We start from the raw sequence: 11,120 nt of genomic DNA on the forward strand, positions 1-11,120 counted from the left end.
AATATTTGAATCTTTGATTCAAATGAGTTCATTCCTTTCTAATATAACTTGCATTAGGCCAAGACACATTCATATTGCCATGTCATAGCATGCATCATATTGTTGCATATCGTCATGTGTTGATTGTATTACGATGTGTTCTTCGTGGTAGGTTCTGCCTCCGAGGATATCCACGAGTATCCAACTGAAGGGCAGTATCCCACTACCACTCCATCAGGCAAGCAACCATTGATCATTCCGATACAAACCCATGTTCTCGCTTCTGCTCTTGTTTACTGCATTAAGACAACGCGATTCAAACTGTTGGGTGCTACGGTAGTTGAAACCTTATCCTCTGGATGACCTGTCATTGCCACAGTAACTAGATGAAACCCACTAGCATGTGTAGGAGTTGATTGAGCCATGTATGTGATTCTTACCTTGCTATGCCTGCTATGCTTAGAGTTGTGTCAGGTCTGGTTCATCTGGGAGATGGGCTAGAGTGAAATGCTTATGCCGGTAATGTGAGGGATACGTTGAACATGTTTTGGTAAAGGTATCGATGAGAGGCCATGTAGGAGTACATGGTGGGTTGTTTCATTGAAGTCGTCCCTAAGCACTGAGATCTGTATGCGTGATTTAAGATTCAGCTACTACCACACATTGGGCCCTGAAATATGACCCCGCTCGACTTACTAACCCCTCTCGCCTCTGTCCAGGAGTTGCAACTAGTTTCTGGTGTTTGTAGGACACGTGTTGGCGCCCGTGCGTAGCGCTGACCCTAGGGGTGGGCTATGTTGCGGTAGATACACCGTGGCACGGTGTACCGAGTCACCCATTTGGTGTCGCGGGAACCCAGTTCACATTGTTTGGGGCCGTTGAGGACACCCCGGCCGGATTTCCTTGCGGATGGAACCTGAATAGGCGATAAACCTGGACTAGAGACTTGTGAGGTTAGTCAGGTCGTGGTCTACACCCACATCGGTTTTCGCTTGAAGTCTGCCGAGCACATGTCGTGTGCAGACGCTAAGTGGTGGAAACATGTGTGACGAAGTACACCCCTGCAGGGTATAAAACTATTCGAATAGCTGCGTCCGCGGTAAAGGACTACTTGGTTGCATATACAGTTCATAGACAAGTTAATGGATACTACTAAAAGACACAAGATAAAGTGTGAGTACCGAGGATGGCCCTCTCGTAGGATGACGAGGGAGGATCCCCGGTGGAGTATTGTGTTGGTGAGTAGTGGACTCGTGTGCGAAAACTATTTTACTGGTGAAGTTCCGTAGGATAGCTTAGCCAAGAGTCAAAGCTGGCTTGCTGCATCAACCCCACCCCCTTCTTGAGAATAAGCATGTATAGTAGGTTCTGATGTAAGACTTACTGAGTACCTTTGTACTCATGTTTTGCTTATTTATTGTTTTCAGACGACAACACTGCCCCTCCGATGGGTTCTATGTAGACCTTCACGTCGACGAGTGACTAGCCACCCAGGTGGTGACCCTGGCCATGGAGGGCCTATGTAGATAGATAGGCTTCGAGATGCCTTCTTTCTTTCTAGAGTCTGTACACAGACTAGTTGCTTCCACGTGTGCTTGTATGTTTGTATGACTTGAGTGTCGGGTCCTGTGACCCCTATCTATATGAACATGTTATGTATGGCTCTCTGGAGCCTTTAAATAAAGTACTTGAGTTGTGCAGTTTTGTTGTGATGCCATGTTGTATGTACTCATATCAGGCATATTGTGTGTATGATTGAAATGCTTGGTATGAGTGGGATCTGACAATCTAGTTGTTTATCCTTGACAGCCTCTCTTATGGGGAAATGTAGTCTAGTGTTCCTCAAGCCATAGTAGTCCGCTACAGCCCGGTTCACCGGAGTCCTGCTAGCCCAACACTACTGCTCAGGACACTTGACTGGCCGGCATGTGTTTCACTTCGTCCCTATGTCTGTCCCTTCGGGGAAATGTCACACGGTGACTTCCGGAGTCCTGCCTAGCCTGCTACAGCCCGGGGTTCCCCAGAGTCCTGTTAGCCCAGTGCTACAGCCCGGAATCACTCGTTGATGACCGACATGTTCGATGTGATTCATGTATGCCTGTCTCCATAGGTCTGTGCCGCTTTGGGTTCACGACTAGCCATGTCGGCCCGGGTTCTCTGTCATATGGATGCTAGCGACACTGTCATATACGTGAGCCAAAAGGCGCAAACGGTCCCGGGCCATGGTAAGGCGTCACCCGTGGGATACTGTGCATGAGGCCGCAAAGTGATATGAGGTGTTACCGGCTAGATCGATGTGACTTGGAATCGGGGTCCTGACAGCGTTGGTATCAGAGCCGGACTGCCTGTAGGTTCGTTGAGCCAAACTGGTCGATGTCGAGTCTAGAAATGCTCTAGTTATATGTAGGGGAATTGATTGTGGGAGGGAACGTAAGGTTCTTTTACTCCTTTACCTATGCCTCTGATCTGAGTCATTCTCTTCTCATTCAACGTGGGTTAAGGACTAGGCTCTCTTCTTCTATCAAGTTCACGTGTTACTAATCCGTAGTAGCTTATAGGATTGTTGTTACAAGCCCTAGTTCAGTTCTACTACTTTAGTATGTTGCTAATTGGATCAGAATCTTGATATGATGTTGTTGAGTGGTATTGCGAACTGTTGTGGATGACTCAAATCTTTTTCTGAGCATTTACAGCTGTTATGCTGTCCAATTTTCTCTAGAAATTCTGATGCCTTTGCATTGTGGTTGTGCTTTCAGATGGCCAACCATGTTCAAAATCAAGTGGTTCGCCTGACCCGGTGCCTCGACGTGCCCGGTCATACTGCTATGTTAGTCCGGGTAATGATCGAGACGGGCTACCGTTGGTATCCCGAATACACCATCGAAGAGCAGTTCCGCGACTTTAATCAAAGCCAATATCTCTGCACCGTCAGGATATTTCCTTCTTATCCTGGATCTACCGAGCCCCTTCACTGTTCCTATGGACTCGGGGTTACTGTTGAGATGGCTGTGCAAGATGCTGCCTATTCCATGATGACCATCTTGCGAGTCCGGACTGGCCTGCTTCGGAACACCGACTTCCGTTACATGCCAGCTTCACTTCCGGGAGCGCACGGGTATCTTCAGGCTATCTATGCTGACTCCACTTAGGAGGACTCATTAACTCGTACCACTGCCGAGATGCTCAAAGATAAGGACCGAGAGAATCGGGCCTTGAGGTTGGAGCTTTTTAATACCCGTGCTGATCATTGGGCCACATTGACTCGGTTTGCACCTGTGGTGCAAGATGGATGTATGGATACAAGGGATCTGTATCCTATGAGATCAGCTCTGCCAGACATGGTGGATTGGCGTGATGTGGGAGGCATCACCCCACCCCGTGGTCCCCGCAGGCCACCGTTTGTTGGTCCAAGACCTCATCCTAGCCCCTTTGGTCCACAGGCTCCTCAGGACTGTCTGTTCCCGGATGGTCATGTTGAACTTCCAGGCTACGAAGGCGACTTCTATGAGAACTACTACGGGGATGTCTGAGTTAGTAGTAGTACCACTAGTATTATAGTAGTTGTATCTCCACTGTCCTGTGTGACTTGTGGAATATGACTTTGTGTGTAATCAATTCCAGAGGTGTAGACAAATAATGTATAGGAGCTTGGAATGCCTCTGATGAGATGTAATGTCTTTCATCATAGTTGTACTGTAGCCTGGGCTTGTACTGAACTATGTATGATGTGTATGACCGTTGGTATATATATGGCAGTTTTATATTACCATGACATACGGATGAACATCTCGGCATTCTGTGTTATCCATTACATTCTGCACTTCCTTGCTAAGTTTGAGCCATCCTTGTCTAAACCATTGTCTTGTTTCCTCTTAGGATGGTCAACAACCGCAGCAACCCTGCTGCCCTGGAGCAGGGGGAAGCCAGTGCAGCTAGAGGTGAGAATCTGCCTCACCCGCCTTCTCTGGCCGAAGTGATGCTAGAGGCGGAAAGAAACAAGCGTGAGACTAACCGCCTGCTAGAGCGGATTGAGCAGAACACTGCATGCCACCCGCGAAATGACTTGGTGTCAATCAATGACTTTATCAAGCTATACCCGCCAAAGTTTAATCACTCCGTCGAGCCCCTCGACGCGGATGACTGGCTTTGCAGCATCACCCACAAGCTACGTTCTGCCAACGTAGCCGAAGCCGACAAGGTTACCTATGCTGCCTATCACCTCGAAGGCCCTGCTAGCCTTTGGTGGGAAAACTTCGAAGCTATGCGCCCGGTCGGCCAAATCACTTCTTGGGCTGAATTCAGTGAGGCTTTCCGTGAGCATCACATTCCGGAAGGTCTCATGGATCACAAGAGGGAGGAGTTCTGCAACTTCACCCAAGGAAGACTGACTGTGGATGCATATAGTCGTGAATTTGGGAATCTGGCACGCTATGCCCCTGAAGAGGTTTCTACTGACGCTAAGAAGCAGGCAAGGTTCCGCAAGGGACTTAGCCCTGAGCTTCGCCGCGATCTCCGTCTGCACGAGTGCACATCTTTTCAAAAGCTGGTCAATAAAGCCATCAGCGTTGAGACAGGACAAACTGATTATGACGCTTCACGCAAGCACTCCCGTGATTTTGGCTCTTCATCCGGCTCGGGGGCTCAGAAGCGCCGGGTGTGGATCCCAAGCACGGCACTGCCACCCAGGTTCATCCCGAGGCCATCCTTTGAGGCGCCTCGTCCCAACCAGCAATTTGCACCGCCCAAGCCCTATGGTGGCCCCGCTGCTAATGCTGCTCCACGCCCCAATGTGGTGACATGCTTTAAGTGTGGAGAGCCGGGTCACTATAGCCGAGAGTGTCCCCAGAACAACAACTCCAATCAAACTGGGAAGTCCGTTGGCCGTGGTAAGCCAGCGGGGAAAACATTTTACGCCAAGCCGGCCACCACTGCACGTGGCCATGTCAACTATGTTTCAGCCGAGGAGGCTCATGAGGATCCCAACGTCGTCCTTGGTACGCTCCTTGTTAACTGCCATCCGGCATCTGTTCTTTTCGATACTGGAGCATCTCATTCATTCATATCCGAGAGCTATGCTCGATTTCATAACACGACATTCCGTGACATGCCCACTTCCATGGTAATTCAAACCCCGGGTTCCAAATGGCAAACTTCTAGAGTAAGCCATGGGAACGAAATTCTTGTCGACAGACTTGTCTTCCTTGCATCCTTAATAGCTCTCAAGTCCTCCGACATAAATATCATCTTGGGTATGGACTGGATGTCAGCTCATTATGCTAAGATCGATTGTGCCACTAGAACCGTTCAACTTACTCACCCATCGGGCAAGACAGTCAATGTCTTAACTCGAGTGGCCAAGCGCCAGCTTTACTCTCTAAATGCTAACCCTCTTCCAGACCTTGAGGATGTTCCGGTAGTCTGAGACTTTCCGGATGTTTTTCCAGAAGAACTGCCAGGTGTTCCACCTGACAGGGATGTTGAGTTCGTGATAGACCTTGTCCCAGGAACCGTTCCAATCTCTAGAAGACCCTACAAGATGGCACCCTTAGAACTAGCCGAGCTTAAGAACCAACTCGATGAGTCCTTGAAAAAGGGTTTCATCCGTCATAGTTCCTCTCCTTGGGCTTGCCCCGTCCTCTTCGTCAAGAAGAAGGATGGAATGGATTGAATGGTTGTGGATTACCGACCTGTCAATTTGGTCACCATCAAGAACAAATATCTGCTTCCCAGGATCAACGATCTGTATGATCAGCTCGCTGGATCCTCAATCTTTTCCAAGATGGATTTGAGGTTGGGCTACCATCAAATCAAAATCAGAAACGGGGACATTCCCAAAACGGCCTTTGTTACTCGTTATGGCCAATACGAGTACACCGTGATGTCCTTCGGTTTAACCAATGCCCCAGCCACCTTTTCCCGGTTAATGAACTCGGTTTTCATGGAGTACTTGGACAAATTTGTCGTAGTATACCTCGATGACATACTCATCTACTCCAAGAATGACGAAGAACATGCCGAACATCTAAGGCTGGTATTGATGAAACTTCGAGAGCATCGCCTTTATGCCAAATTCTCCAAGTGTGAATTTTGGTGGCCAGAAGTGACCTATCTAGGCCATGTAATTTCTGGTAAGGGTATTGCTGTCAATCCCGAGCGAGTTCAAGCCGTCCTTGATTGGACTCCACCTGAGACGGTTAAGCAAGTTCGGAGCTTCCTTGGCTTAGCGAGCTATTGCCGCCGCTTCGTCGAAAATTTCTCCAAGGTTGCTAAACCTCTAACTGAACTCCTCAAGAAGGATAAAAAGTTCGAGTGGACTCCACAGTGCGAGTTCAGTTTTCAGGAACTGAAAAGACGCCTGACATCTGCTCCCGTACTGGTACCACCAGATTTCTCCAAGGACTTTATTATCTATTGCGACGCCTCACGACAAGGACTAGGTTGCATACTCATGCAAGATCGTCAGGTAATTGCCTATGCTTCACGGCAATTACACCCACATGAGGAAAATTATCCCACACATGATCTAGAGCTTGCAGCTGTAGTCCATGCACTTAAAACCTGGCGACATTACCTTCTCGGTAATCGTTGTGAGATCTTCATCGATCACCAAAGTTTGAAATATATCTTCACCCAACCAGATTTGAATCTCAGGCAAAGACGTTGGGTCGAGTTGATCTCGGATTATGACTTAGGAATAACTTACACCCCAGGCAAAGCCAATGTCATGGCTGATGCGCTAAGCCGTAAGTCCTATTGTAACAACCTGATGTTACAACAAAGTCAACCACTTCTCCATGAGGAATTTCGTAAGCTTAATCTTCACATTGTTCCTCGAGGATTCCTATCCACCCTGGTGGCGAAACCTACCCTTATGGATCAAATCATAGCTACCCAGAAGCGTGATAAGGGCATATCCCGGATTAAGGAAAACATCGCTAGCGGAGTTGCTAAATGTTTCTCCATGGATGAGCGAGGTGCTGTCTTTTTCGAGAACTGTTTGGTGGTTCCCAAGAAACAACATCTACGCCAGTTGATCCTTAAGGAAGCTCATGAATCCCCTCTCACCATTCATCCCGGTAGTACTAAAATGTATCAAGACCTACGCCAGAGGTTTTGGTGGACTAGGATGAAGAGAGAAATCGCTCAATACATTGCTAGCTGCGACGTCTGTCGTCGTGTTAAAGTAGAGCATCAACGGCCTGCTGGCACCCTTCAACCTTTGGCTATTCCTGAATGGAAATGGGATAAAATCAGTATGGATTTCATCACTGGGTTTCTCAGGACCAAGAGAGGGAATAATGACATCTTCGTTGTGATCGACCGACTTTCCAAAGTAGCCCACTTTCTACCTGTTCGTGAGAGTATCACTGCTAGCCAGCTAGCTGATCTATACATCTCCCGAATAGTATCTCTTCATGGTGTTCTATTGGAAATTAACTCAAACCGTGGGAGTCTCTTCACCTCTCGATTTTGGGAAAGCTTCCAAAATACTATGGGAACTCGTCTCTCTTTTAGTACCGCCTTCCATCCTCAATCAAGTGGTCAAGTAGAGCAAGTCAATCAAATTCTGGAAGATATGCTCCGAGCTTCTGTTATCTCGTTCAGAATGAGTTGGGAGAAATGCCTTCCATTCGCGGAGTTTGCCTATAACAATAGTTATCAAGCTAGTTAGGGGAAAGCTCCTTTCGAAGTTCTCTATGGACGAAAATGTCGAACACCTCTTAACTGGTCAGAAACCGGGGAAAGACAGCTCTTTGGCCCGGATATGATTCAGGAAGCAGAAGAGCAGGTTCGCGTTATTCGTGAGAAATTGAAAACAGCCCAATCTCGTCAAAAGAGTCAATATGATCGTAAACATAAACCTATGACTTATGAAGTCGACGAGAAGGCCTACCTTCGGGTTACTCCGTTAAAGGGAACCCATCGTTTCGGTATCAAAGGCAAATTGGCTCCTCGTTACATTGGACCCTTTCGCATTCTTGCCAAACAAGGAGAAGTTGCCTACCAATTGGAACTACCTTCGCATCTTTCCAGAGTTCACGATGTCTTCCACGTTTCACAACTCAGGCATTGCTTCGCGGATCCTATCCGTGGAGTGGATCACGAAATGCTTGATCTACAAGATAACCTTTCTTATCGGGAATATCCCGTTCGTATCCTTGATCAAGCCAAGCGTACCACTCGACGTCATAATATCAAGTTTCTCAAGGTTCAATGGTCACACCATTCCGAGGAAGAAGCCACTTCGGAAAGGGAGGATCATCTTCGACTTGAGTACCCCACCTTCTTCCCGGAGGATCCTAAATCTCGGGACGAGATTCTTTTGAGTGGGGGTGAGTTGTCACACCCTAGCTAGTTCAAGCATTAGAATGTGCATCATGTTTAAATTCCTCTTAAATTTGAATTGGGGAAGACAGAACCCCCAACACACCCCCCCTTGGAAACAACTAGGGTTTACTAAAAATATTTTCAATGAACCTGAAATGCCCTTCTAAACAGTTCACCCTCTTTGTCTTAGGTTAGAACCTCTGGCAAAATTGGTGCACAATTTTCTAGGTCAACAGAAGGTCATTGAATTAAATCATAAGTACTTGAATTTGGGCATTTAAATGCTATAAAATAATCTAAATGCAAAAATAATTCTGGGAAAAAATGTTTCCTGTTGGAAATAATCTAAACAGAGGCCATATTTATTTTCAGGATTTTTGGAAAAGTTTTAGTATTTTATTTAAATCTAAATAGTTGCAGTTAAATAGAAAACAGAAACTAAATAAAAAAAGAGGAGAAAGAAGCCCACATGGGCCTTACCTGTGCTAGCCCAGCCACTTGGCTCGGCCCAGCCTGCTGGCGCTGCCAGTCGTCCTCCTCGTGCCAGAAGGACGCGGAGCGCGTGGCCGGCGCCCGCGGCCACACGCCGGCCACCTCCTGCTTCCGCCGACGCCTGGGAGACGCCCTGAAGTGCCACGCGACCCCACACGTCTCCCTCTCGCACTCGCTCACTCTCCCCCTCGTCTCCCTCTCTCTCTCCCGCGACGGCCGAGCGCGTACCTCGCCGCCGATCGCCGTAGTTGCCACCACAGACACCCCCTAGCCCCTCCGACTAGCCCATTAGCTCCGCCTCGACTCCCTCGTCCTCCCCACCGAGCCACGCATCGCCGGAGGCCCTGCATCGCCGCCATCGCCCTCGTCTTCAACCTCGGGCACCCGAGCCATCTCCGGTCGAATTCGCCGCCGCCAGGACCTCCCCGAGCCCGCTGACCCCCTCTCCGACTCCGCTGTGAGCTCCTCTTCCTTTCCCCCTAGTTCCCGTGCTCGATTACGCCTCGTAGCCACCGCCCCCTCCGAGCCCGAGCGCTCCTCGCCGCCGGCAATGCCGCCGTCGTGGCTACGACCGTAGCACGCGTCCGAGCGCCTCACCGTGCTCAGCGCAGCACCAGGGACCCGTAGCCACCACCAGTTCTTCCTCCCATGCACCGTAGCCTCGAAACTGACCTCGCCCGAAATATGACCCCGCTCGACTTACTGACCCCTCTCGCCTCTGTCCAGGAGTTGCAACTAGTTTCTGGTGTTTGTAGGACACGTGTTGGCGGCCGTGCGTAGCGCTGACCCTAGGGGTGGGCTATGTTGCGGTAGATACACCGTGGCACGGTGTACCGAGTCACCCGTTTGGTGTCGCGGGAACCCTGTTCACATCGTTTGGGGCCGTTGAGGACACCCCGGCTGGATTTCCTTGCGGATGGAACCTGAATAGGCGATAAACCTGGACTAGAGACTTGTGAGGTTAGTCAGGTCGTGGTCTACACCCACGTCGGTTTTCGCTTGAAGTCTGCCGAGCACATGTCGTGTGCAGACGCTAAGTGGTGGAAACATGTGTGACGAAGTACACCCCTACAGGGTATAAAACTATTCGAATAGCCGCGTCCGCGGTAAAGGACTACTTGGTTGCATATACAGTTCATAGACAAGTTAATGGATACTACTAAAAGACTCAAGATAAAGTGTGAGTACCGAGGATGGCCCTCTCGTAGGATGACGAGGGAGGATCCCCGGTGGAGTATTGTGTTGGTGAGTAGTGGACTCGTGTGCGAAAACTATTTTACTGATGAAGTTCCATAGGATAGCTTAGCCAAGAGTCAAAGCTGGCTTGCTGCATCAACCCCACCACCTTCTTGAGAATAAGCATGTATAGTAGGTTCTGATGTAAGACTTGCTGAGTACCTTTGTACTCATGTTTTGCTTATTTATTGTTTTCAGACGACAACACTGCCCCCTTCGATGGGTTCTATGTAGACCTTAACGTCGACGAGTGACTAGCCACCCAGGTGGTGACCCTGGCCATGGAGGGCCTATGTAGATAGACAGGCTTCGAGATGCCTTCTTTCTTTCTAGAGTCTGTACCCAGACTAGTTGCTTCCGCATGTGGTTGTATGTTTGTATGACTTGAGTGTCGGGTCCTGTGACCCCTATCTGTATGAACATGTTATGTATGGCTCTCTGGAGCCTTTAAATAAAGTATTTGAGTTGTATAGTTTTGTTGTGATGCCATGTTGTATGTACTCATATCAGGCATATTGTGTGTATGATTGAAATGCTTGGTATGAGTGGGATCCGACAATCTAGTTGTTTATCCTTGACAGCCTTTCTTATGGGGAAATGTAGTCTAGTGTTCCTCGAGCCATAGTAGTCCGCTACAGCCCGGTTCACCGGAGTCCTGCTAGCCCAGCACTACTGCTCAGGACACTTGACTGGCCGGCATGTGTTTCACTTCGTCCCTATGTCTGTCCCTTCGGGGAAATGTCACACGGTGACTTCCGGAGTCCTGCCTAGCCTGCTACAGCCCGGGGTTCCCCGGAGTCCTGTTAGCGCAGTGCTACAGCCTGGAATCACTCGTTGATGACCGACATGTTCGATGTGATTCATGTATGCCTGTCTCCATAGGTCTGTGCCGCTTTGGGTTCAAGACTAGCCATGTCGGCCGGGTTCTCTATCATATGGATGCTAGCGACACTGTCATATACGTGAGCCAAAAGGCGCAAACGGTCCCGGGCCATGGTAAGGCGTCACCCGTGGGATACCGTGCGTGAGGCCGCAAAGTGATATGAGGTGTTACCGGCTAGATCGATGTGACTTGGAATCGGGGT

The sequence above is a fragment of the Triticum urartu genome, chromosome 6 (assembly GCF_003073215.2).
Source record: "Triticum urartu cultivar G1812 chromosome 6, Tu2.1, whole genome shotgun sequence".
NCBI lineage: Eukaryota > Viridiplantae > Streptophyta > Magnoliopsida > Poales > Poaceae > Triticum > Triticum urartu.